Source organism: Eschrichtius robustus, chromosome 3 (assembly GCF_028021215.1).
Source record: "Eschrichtius robustus isolate mEscRob2 chromosome 3, mEscRob2.pri, whole genome shotgun sequence".
Taxonomy (NCBI): domain Eukaryota; kingdom Metazoa; phylum Chordata; class Mammalia; order Artiodactyla; family Eschrichtiidae; genus Eschrichtius; species Eschrichtius robustus.
This window is the reverse complement of record NC_090826.1, coordinates 120,680,737-120,692,047: the sequence shown is the minus strand read 5'-3', so window position 1 is coordinate 120,692,047 and position 11,311 is coordinate 120,680,737.

Sequence of the window (11,311 nt, the reverse complement as noted above, 5' to 3'; positions counted from 1 at the left end):
AACTATAATGTAATGGCACACACTGTATTTCATTTTCTACATGATAATCCCATAATTCACCTAACTGTTCCCTTTATATTTTTTCTTTTTCCCCTTTATAAATAGTGCAATGTCTTTCTGTATAAAACTTTGTGTTTATTTCAGATTATTTTCCTGGAAGTGGAATGACTGCATGATGTGATGAGCATTTTTAAAGCTATTAATACACATTATCAAATCTTAGTTCATCAATGCTGTATATTACCATTTAAAATTGTTTTCAAATGTGAAAAAATATATATCTATTTTGAAGTTGAGCAATTTTTAATGAAAATTAACCATCTTTTACTGTTTGGTAAATTGTCCATGTTTCTATTGGAATATGGTGATCTCATACTGATTCAAATTATCTTTTTCATATATTAAGGATATATTAACTTTTTCTCTCTTATTAGAAATATAGCTTGTGGTTTTAGAGTACTATCTTTGGAATCATTCAACCTTGACTTCTAAGCTCAGCTAGCAGTTTACACGCTATGTGATTATGGACAAGTTGCTTTCCCTTCCCAGCTTCGGTTTCCTAAATTGCAGGTGAGGATAATCAGAGGTAGATTTACCATGAAGCCAAGAAAACACCTTTAGAATTGTGTTCACATGGTTTTACATTTTTGAAAAATTTGCAAAAGTAAAATATTTGAACAATACTCATGTAAGACCACGATTTCATTCTATTCCAATTTCCCCTTATCACTCTTTCCCTCTATCGGACATTGCCTCTATTATACTTTCCCTCATGACACATTGCATTGTAGTAGCTGCAGGCATGTTGGGATCCAGCTAACAGGATATACAGAGTCTGGGTTTGTGGGATATTTTTATATGGTTACCACCACTTTCATGTATAGCTAGCCCTGCTAGTGGAGGAATGATTTCCAACATTTTTTTCTACTTGTGCCAACCTCCTGGTGTTTTGATACTAAGATGTATGGGTAGAATTTCTAATCCAATATGAATATGTTTTCTGGTGCTTACACACTGAAAGTGTGTGGTTAGTGAGGGAGCACCAAGATTTGAAATGTAGGAACCCAGAAATGAATCTGTGAAAATTCTCCAAATCTAACAGCTCATATATGAAAGAAACTTGATAGAGATTTTCCCAAAGTTGACAATAATCCTAAACACTTACATGACATTATCAAAAATGAGTTGAGACTCTGAAGAAATTTCTTTGAATTAACAATAATAAAAAATAAAATGGCTGTTTTTATGAAAAAGTAATCAAAGACCATGCAGCCAGAACAGATATAGGGAGAAGTAGAAGTGTCAGACAATTTTTTAATTAATTTTTTTTCAGATTTCATATTTGAGGGATCTATTAGCTTTTCTGAAGTTTGTATTTTGTTGTGATTTTTCTCATCCTAAATTAATATTCCCTTTCATGACTAATTTTGTATTTGTAATATTGTATTCTTCTCGTTAAAGAGGACACTCACAATTGTGATAGCTTAAGTCCTTCAAAAATCTGGATCCGTAGGACTTCCCTGGTGTTGCAGTGGATAAGACTCTGCGTTCCCAATGCATGGGACCTGAGTTTCATCCCTGGTCAGGGAACTAGATCCCACACGCATACCACAACTAAGGAGCCTGCCTGCCACAAAAAAGACCCAGTGCAACCAAATAAATAAATAAATAAAGATTTTTTAAAAATCCGGATATTGGCCTGCATATATACTTTAGGTAAGATAAAAATCCAAGTTTTCTTTTTGACACATATCTAGTAAATTTCTGCAACACCATTCATTGACTATCACTCTTTCTCATTGATTTACAATGCTAATTTATTATTTGTTGATTATCTATATATCAGGAGCTGTTATTGGCCTATTTTGGTGCATTTTTGGTGCCAAGGCTTTAATAACTATATATTAATAGTGATATGCTTTACTATCTCACAGGATAAGTTCTCCCATTCATGATAACTCTAGTTGTTATGAAAATGTCTATTCTTTCTTGTGGATTATTCTGAATTAATTCTAACATCATTTTGTTTTTTCCTCCCAGTTTCTCTTAAAAACTCCATTGGCATTTTGCTCAGAATTGCAAGAAACTTTTAAAATAATTTTTCTAGTTTGATATTTTTACAATATTATCTTTCCATCCGGGAACATCACATAGCTCCACAGTTACCCAAGTCTTCTTTTATACTTCTCAGTACTATTTTATAATTTCTTCAAAATATAGTTCTTTAAATATGAAAATTATCTTTCCTAGAAAGATCTGGATGACCTCAGAGTTAATTCAGTTAGATCCAGCTGGACAGTTGCCTGGTTTATTTGGGGATTTGGTTTATTATATAATTTTCTAGAGTAAATAAGGATCCAAAAATGACTTCTTAGGCCTAAAAAATGTCTTGCCAGTTATTCAAATTTATCAGGACTGCTTCATTTCATCAATTCATTTTTTCAATTATTCAATAGTAATTTCGGTAGTAGTTTTAACGTGTTTAACTGTGGGATTGAGAATCTGAACACCTTAATTTGAGTAAAATAATGCTGAATATTCCAGGTTTGGAACTGTTCTCAAGGGCCTTTCAGGGCATCTTAGTTTTATAACACGTGTAAGATAACATCCTGCTCTGGATCTTTTGTATCTTTTTAAAAAACTTGTGATTATCTCATGAAATATAGTTATTCATGGGGAAGGAAAGAAGTCAAATGCAGACAAAGTCTCTTTGTTGTGTTTGTGATAAAGGCTACAACACTGATTCTTTTCATTTACTGTGACCATAGGTCATACTAATCATAGCATGAGGTCCTCATTACTGTTTTCATGACTGGATTATTTAGGCTATAAAGAGTGTGGCACTATCTTATCACACAGAATGACATAACCAATAGGTAAATTATTAAAACTTTCTAAAGATAACAAGAGTAATTTGTTAACCTTTGGAATACTTAACAGCTCATTTAAAATGTTATATACCTGCTATTTCCATATTTTGACATCATTGGAAGATAGACGGAAAATTTATGACCTGTTAATTTCTATCCCTGGGAAAATAATAAGATAATATAATCCACAAGCCACTTAATTACCATCTAAAATGAAATAGATAATGCAAAATGGGAAAGTAATGCAAAATATTTCCTAAGTGTATTTGTCTTTGAACACTACAGAAAGTTAAAATCATATAATGAAATTATATTAGGTACTCAGGGCCACACTTTCTTCATCTAAAAATGAGGATATTAAGTGAGATTATTATGAGTCGCTTCTCAGAGAACTGCTTGGCTTTTTAAAAAGCAGTTTCGCTATATTACTTAAATTCTACTGTCAACTGATGGTTGATTTTATAGATAAAGGAAAAATTGTGGATCTAATCTATTATGTCATAGTTAGGCTTTTGATTCTGTTTTGGATGACCTATATGTATTCATTACCTGGGTAGGCATAACAGACCATATGTAAACATTGAGGTGGATAGATTTAACTGGTGAATATGCAAATAATTGATATCAATGGGTTATGATGACCTGAAATGACATAACAATTGATTTTCCATCATAATTATTTCTGCATTTAATGGTATTTAATAGTTCAATCAATAATTTGAATGACCATGTTCATTAGGTATGCAAATGGCCCCATGCTAGTTAGTAGAATGAGTATTAAAATTCAGTACAACTAAGGCAAGCTGCAAGATGATAGGAATTACAGAATATTTAATAAGAGGGAATACACTTATGGAAATATAAAATATATAAGTAGAGTTACACATATATTTCTCAGATTAGGCATATCTGAAAGCACTCAGAGCAGACTACAAAATGAATAAATATGAAACACATCTCATTCTATGTTAAAGAAAGTATAAAGCCCCCTCAAGTTTCAGTACACCAATAATTAAATTTTAATATAAAATAAATTAAGCATAGTTTCAGGGTCTATAAAAGCAAAGGTTATAAATTTATTGAACTGTTCTCAAGTCTATTTCTCCATTTCTGAATACTTAAATTTTATTTAATATGGAATATTTTAGGCAAACATGAAAGTGCAGATGACTACATAATTAATATCTCTATATTCACCACCTAGCTAAAGAAATAAATCATATAAAATTTAATATCTTTTCAATATGAGGTCAATTTGTATTTCCCTTAGACACATATCACTGTTGTTTCTCTTTGACTGGAAGCTCAGAAGCCAGGGGACTAAATCAATTAATTCTCAACTTTTTAACAAAAACTCAATTTTATGCATACTTAATGCTTTGTGATGATACAGTCCTCACAAAACCTTGGGGTACCACACCCAGTCCTCCTCTTTTACTATTAGTTACCTAAATGTCAATTATATCTCCATTTTTCCTCTTTAGTTTTTCTAGCTTTATTGAGACATAATTGGCATATAACATTGTGTAAGCTTAAGGTATATAACATGTTGATTTGATACACTTATATATCACAATATGATTACCACCATATTGTTAACTAACATGTCTGTCACATCACATAATTACTATTTCTCCAAAGAACATCTTAATAAGACAGATGTAAGACCTATGAGGAAAAGCCAAAGAAATTTGAGTTTTATAGTCTAGAAAAAAAAATCTGAGGATCACTTAGAAATAGCTTGCAATATAATAATAATAATAAATATAGGTGATAAGCAATGATAAATAGGATTAAAGTAATTTTAATAAATAATGGTAATTAACAGCTATCTTAGAGGTTTTTAACCATAATCCTTTAGATGGTAACAACTATGTCCTAGGCACTATACTAAGTGTGCTTTTTGGATTATCTTAATTATTTTTCATCACAACCCTAGGAAAATGGTATTATTATTCTCATTTTGCAAGTGAAGAATCTGAGGCTGGAAAGAAATGTTACATTGTCTAAGACCAAACATCTGTAAAGAAGAGGGCTAGGATTTTATCCCATGCAATCTGCCCACACTCCTAATTAGTAGAAACATCTCACAAGTTATTGGGGTTTTTAATTGTATGTGTGGTTATATGTTGTAATTAATAAAATGTGCCTATATCAAATCACCAAATAATCACATGCTTCTTCAATTGCTTCTTTCTTTTTATAGCTTCTTTGCCATTTCTCTATTGATATTGCCAGGATCATTTGGTTATTGCATCATGAGCTGTATCTATGCTTCTTTAGAAAAGAAATTGTCTCAATAAGCCATATTAGTTCATACTATCACAAAAGTAAGCATTATCTGTAAAAAATATTTTCCTAAAGAGTAAAGATCATTAAGTAGTGACTCAACAAGGACAGGGGAGAGGAGAGGAGCTAGGATGGATTAAGTCTTGGGCAGAGGTCTGTTATCAATGATAAGGCCATCACTTATGTTGGATCACTCAGAGGTTGCTACATATGGATAAGATGAACCAGCCAAAGCAATTGAAGAACTAGGAGTGTGGTGTGAAGGTCTGTGTATAAAGGTTGATAGTGGGGAACTTGTGGACCACTGGATCAATAATTTAGATACTATGGAGAAGCTGAAAAGCAAAGATGAGTAGTCAGACCTGGTTCTATAGAAAGAGGCAATAAAGATAAAATAGTGTACATCAGAGGACCTCAAAGTAGTTGAGATTAAAGTGTGAGTAAGTGAAGCATGTTCATGGCCAATATTTTGGAAAAGATTCTGTCAGACAAAGGAATATTGATGCAATTGTCATGCTTGCCTCCAAAACTCCCCAAGGGCATCATGAGTGGCTTCTGATTCCAGGGATCTCAGGGAATCTCTGGAAGGCTTCAGGGACCTGTGACAATTGTAAACTTGTTCTCATGCATGTCAATGAACTCACTAGAGGAACTTTTGCATCCCTTTCTAGCTCTGAGAGTCTACATTTCCCTTTTTCAGTCCAGCCCAGAGCTCTGTTGAAGTGCCAACCCAATGACAGGTAACACATAAACTCTTGGCTGGATAAACAGACAGATGATCCTTGCAACATGTTCTGTTCCAGTGATTTCATTTCCCTCAGATGGAACCTGGAGACAATCATTTTCACTGCTGAGTGGATGCACAAAAATACAAGACAAGGCAAGAAGAGGGCTGCAGCTTATAGGAAATGTTCACGTGTAAAATCTTTCTCCAAAGGCAGATTTTTAATCATTGTTCTGGGAAATGAGAAAACAAACCCATATAAATCTTCAAAATTTTTATTTTAATCCAGAGCATGTGGGGTTGGACAAATTCATTTTTGCTGTACTTTTATTGATAAATTTGTTGCTAATAGGTAAAATGTAATATTGCCTTTTGAAAATTCAGGGATGTGGAATTTACTCTCTCTACTGAGAACATGGTGGGCACTTGTAACTTGTTCTTAAAACCAGAGTCTCAGGGTTGCTTGATCTTCACTTTGTTTTCTTTGGTCCAAAGAAACTTTAAAAAATATCAGGAAATCAGAGAGCTCTCCAGCTGGGAAATTTTCATGTGGCTATGTTATTATTACCACAATTTCTTAGTATTCTCAAACATACTTTTAGGTTGAAAAGTGATAAAATAAAGCACTATAATATTAAAGTTCTTTGAGAGTATGTAGATTCTAAGTGACTCTTTACATATGAAGGTAAAACGAATGAATTAAATTCTTTTAATTTTATGACTAGATTATATTTTTTAAACCCTGGTATATCCTTTGATATATTAATTCATTGATATGAGCCCTCATTTATTTATGTATCCACTCCACAATGTCTTCATTCTGACTGATTAAATTTGGAGAGAAGGGTAAAATTTTGAGAATAAACCCTAAATGTTTCATTTTGAGTCCCTGAATGGATCTTGTTGCCTTTAAGATGGAAAGCATAGGTGGATGAGCAGGTTTATGGCTAATTTTTACACTTAGCATCTCTCAGTTCTGTCAGTAAATGGCATTACCCCACCCCGTGCTCAATCCAAATCTCAGATGCATCCTTTATTCTTCATTCTTCTCCATTTGTCACCAGATCTAATCACAGAGCTCTGATGATGTGAACTCTCCAAAATCTTTTTTTTTTTAAGTTGCTAATTTGTTTTTTTAAACAACTTTACTAAGGCATAATGAACATATAATGAACCACACATATTTAAAGTGTACAGTTTGATAAGTTTTGATGTATGTACACAGTCATGAACTTGTTACCACAGTTATACGAAAGGACATATCCATTCCTCCCAAAACATTCCTCTTGCCTCTTAGAAGTCCCTTCCTCCCATCCCTTCTTAACCCCTTCCTTTCCTCAGGTAACCACTGATCTGCTTTCTTTCACTATAGATTATTTCACACTTTATAGAATTTTATATGAAGGAAATCATACAGTATATTCTCTTTTTTCTGGCTGTTTTCACTCATTATGTTTATTTTGAGATTCATCTATGTTGCTGTGTGTATCAATAATTTATTTCTTTTTATTGCTGGGTCACATTCTGTTGTTTGGCTATACCACAATTTATTCATTTACTATTGATACATTTATGTTGTTTCTAGTTTTGGGCTTTTAAAAATAAACATCGCTATGAACACAGTGTAAAATCTTTATGGACATATGCTTTATTTTCTCTCTGGCAAATACCCAAGAGTGGAATGGCTAGATCGCTTGGTAGATATTTGCTTAACTATATTTACAAATTTTTAAAAACTGCCAAACTATGTTCCAAACCTGTGGCTGTGCAATTTTAGATTCTCATCGGCAGTGCATGAGAGTTCTAGTTCTTCTACTTCTTTGTCAACACTATTATTGACAAGTGTTTTTACTTTAAATTTTAATTTTAACAGACTTTATTTTTTAGAGCAGTTTTACATTCACAGCAAAATTGAGGGGAAAGGTAGATATTTCCCAAATACTCTCTGCCCTGAATCATGCATAGCCTCCCTTATTATTCACATCTCCCACCACAGTGGTCCATTTTTTACAGTTGATGAACCTAGATTATCATCATCACCCATCATTATCACTCAAGTCCATAGTTTTCATAGTTCACTCGTGTTGTACATTCTATGGGTTTAGACAAATGTGTAAGGACATGTATCTATCATTATGGTATCACAAAGAGTATTTTTACTGCCCTAAAAATCCTCTGTGCTCTACCTGTTCATACTTCCCTCCACCATCTCCAATCCTTGGCAACTACCAATCTTTTTACTGTCTCCAGAGTTTTGCCTTTTCCAGAATGTTACATAGTTGGAGTCATAGAGTATGTAGCCTTTTCAGGTAGGCTTCTTTCACATAGTAATATGCACTTAAAGTTCCTCTATCCATAGCTTTTCATTACTTGATAGCTTTGTTTTGTTTTTGCTGAATAATATACCATTGTCTGGATGTACCACACTTTATTTTTTCATTCACCTACTAAAGGTGAATGAAATTTGGTGCAATGCCAAATTCTAGATTTTGGAAATTATGAGTAAAGTTGCTATAAACACCCATGTGCAGGTTTTTTTGTGGACCTAAGTTTTCATCTCCTTTGGGTAAATACCAAGGAGCACGATTGCTAGATTGTATGGTAACACTATATTTAATTTCGTAAGCAACTGCCATACTGTCCTCCAAAGTTGATATAGCATTTTGCATTCCTACCAGCAATGAATGAGTATTCCTGTAGGTCTACAATATTGTCAGCATTTGGTGTGGTCAGCGTTCTGGACTTTGGCCATTCTAACGGGTGTGTAGTAGCATTGCTGTTTTAATTTGCATTTCCCTAATGTCATATGATGTGGAGCATCTTTTCATATGCTTATTTGCCATCTACGTATCTTTGGTGAGGTGTCTGTTAAGATCTTTGGTCCATGTTTTAATCAGGTTGTTTGTTTTCTTATTGTTGAGTTTTCAGAATTTTTGGCATGTTTTAGATAGCAGTCCTTTATCAGATGTGTCTTTTTCAAATATTTTCTCCCAGTCTGTGTCTTGTCTTCTCATTTTCTTGACATTGTCTTTCACAGAGCAAAACTTTTTAATTTTAATGAAGTCCGGCTTATCCTTTCTTTCTTTAATGGATCTTGCCTTTGGTGTTGTATCTAAAAAGTCTTCATCAGGACTTTCCTGGTGGAACAGTGGTTAAGAATCCGCCTGCCAATGCAGGGGACATGGGTTCAATCCCTGGTCTGGAAGGATCCCACATGCTGCAGAGCAACTAAGGCCGTGCACCAAAACTACTGAGCCTGTGCTCTAGAACCTGCTGCCTAGAGCCCATGCTCTGCAACAAGAGAGGCCACCACAATGAGAAATCCGTGCACCGCAGTGAAGATTAGACCCCGTTCGCAGCAACTAGAGAAAGCCCACGTGCAGCAATGAAGACCCAACACAGCCAAAAATAAATAAATAAATTTATTTATTTTAAAAAGTTTATTTAAAAAAAAAAAAAAAAAGTCATCACCATACCCAAGATCATTTAGGTTTTCTCCTATTTGCTTTCTGGGAGTTTTAAACTTTTGTATTTTACATTTAGGTTTGCAATTTTTTTGAGTTAGTTTTGTAAGGAGTGTAAGGTATGTGTCTAGATTCTTTTTTTTTCCCCTGCAGTGGATGTCCAGTTGTTCTATCACCATTTGCTGAAAATACTATCTTTGGTCCATTGTGCTGCCTTTGCTCCTTTGTCAAAGATCAGTTGACTATGTTTATGGGGGCCTTAATGGGCTTTAGTTGCTATCCATGTCTTTTTTGGCAAAGTGTCCTTCAAACATTTTGCCCATTTTTATTAGTTTTTAAGTTTTTCTGATTATTCATTGCTAGTATTTATAAATACAATTGATTTTTGTATGTTGAACTTAAAAATGCAAATTGCCTATCTCATTTATTAGTTCTAGCAGCTTTTTTGTAGAGTCTCTTGGTCATGTTGCTTGAAAGTAAAGAATTCTTTCTTTTTGATATTGATGCTTTTATTTATTTAGTTAGTTATTTTTGTTTCCCTCATTGTACTTAGTAGAACATATATGTTGCATAGACATGGTGAGATAGGTATCCTCATCTTTGACCTGATCTTTAGGGTGAAAACATTCAATCTTTCACCATTAATTATGATGTTAGCTGTAGGCTTTTTGTAAATGTCTTTATCAGGTTGAAGGAGTTCACTTTTATCCCTAGTCTGCTGAGAAATTTTATCAGGAGTAGATGATGGATTTTGTCAAATGCTTTTTATGTGTTTATCGAGGTGATAATTTCGTATTCTTTTTAAGTGTGTGAATATGATAAATTACATTATTTTATTTTTGAATATTCCTTTGCATTCTTAGGATAAACCCCACCTGGTTATGATGTATTGCCTCTATATTTTGGGGTTTGATTTGCTAAAATTTTATTTAAAATTTCTGCATCTATGAGGGATATTGGTCTATTGTTTTTCTATCTTGTAATGACTTTGTCTTGTTTCAGTATCAGGGTAATGCTGTTTCTATAAAATGAGTTGGAGACATAGTCTCTTCTTTTCAGTTTTCTGGAAGAGTTTGTCTAGTGTTCCCAGATATTGTGAACTTTAGTTTGTTGGATATATAGGCACATACATATAAACATATATATCACACAACTTTATTAATACTTGCTTTTGTTATCTTCAATTTTTTATATGAGAAATTTAAATTACAAAGAGGTTAAGTAATTGCCTGAAGCCATAAGCTGGTAAATGATGGGGCTGGGATGTGAAACAGGACTGACTCCAGAATTCATGTCCTTAACCAGTATATTCCCTCTCAATTACAGCAAGATATTCTAGGTCTGTCTGATTCCTAACGTTTTATTTTATTTTAAAATTTTTTAAATTTAATTTAATTTATTTTTTTATACAGCAGGTTCTTATTAGTCATCCATTTTATGCACAACAGTGCATACATGTCAATCCCAATCTCCCAATTCATCCCACCCCCACCCCCAACCCCCACCGCTTTCCACCCTTGGTGTCCATACGTTTGTTCTCTGCATCTGTGTATCAATTTCTGCCCTGCAAACTGGTTCATCTGTACCATTTTCTAAGTTCCACATATATGTGTTAATAAATGATATTTGTTTTCCTCTTCCTGACTTACTTCACTCTGTATGACAGTCTCTAGATGCATCCACGTCTCTAGAAATGACCCAATTTTGTTCCTTTTTATGGCTAAGTAAAATTCCATTGTATATATCTACCACATTTCCTTTATCCATTCATCTGTCGATGGGCATTTAGGTTGCTTCCATGACCTGGTTATTGTAAATAGTGCTGCAGTAAACATTGGGGTGCATGTGTCTTTTTGAATTATGGCTTTCTCTGGGTATATGCCCAGTAGTGGGATTGCTGGGTCATATGGTAATTCTATTTTTAGTTTTTTAAGGAACCTCCATATTGTTCTCCATAGTGGCTG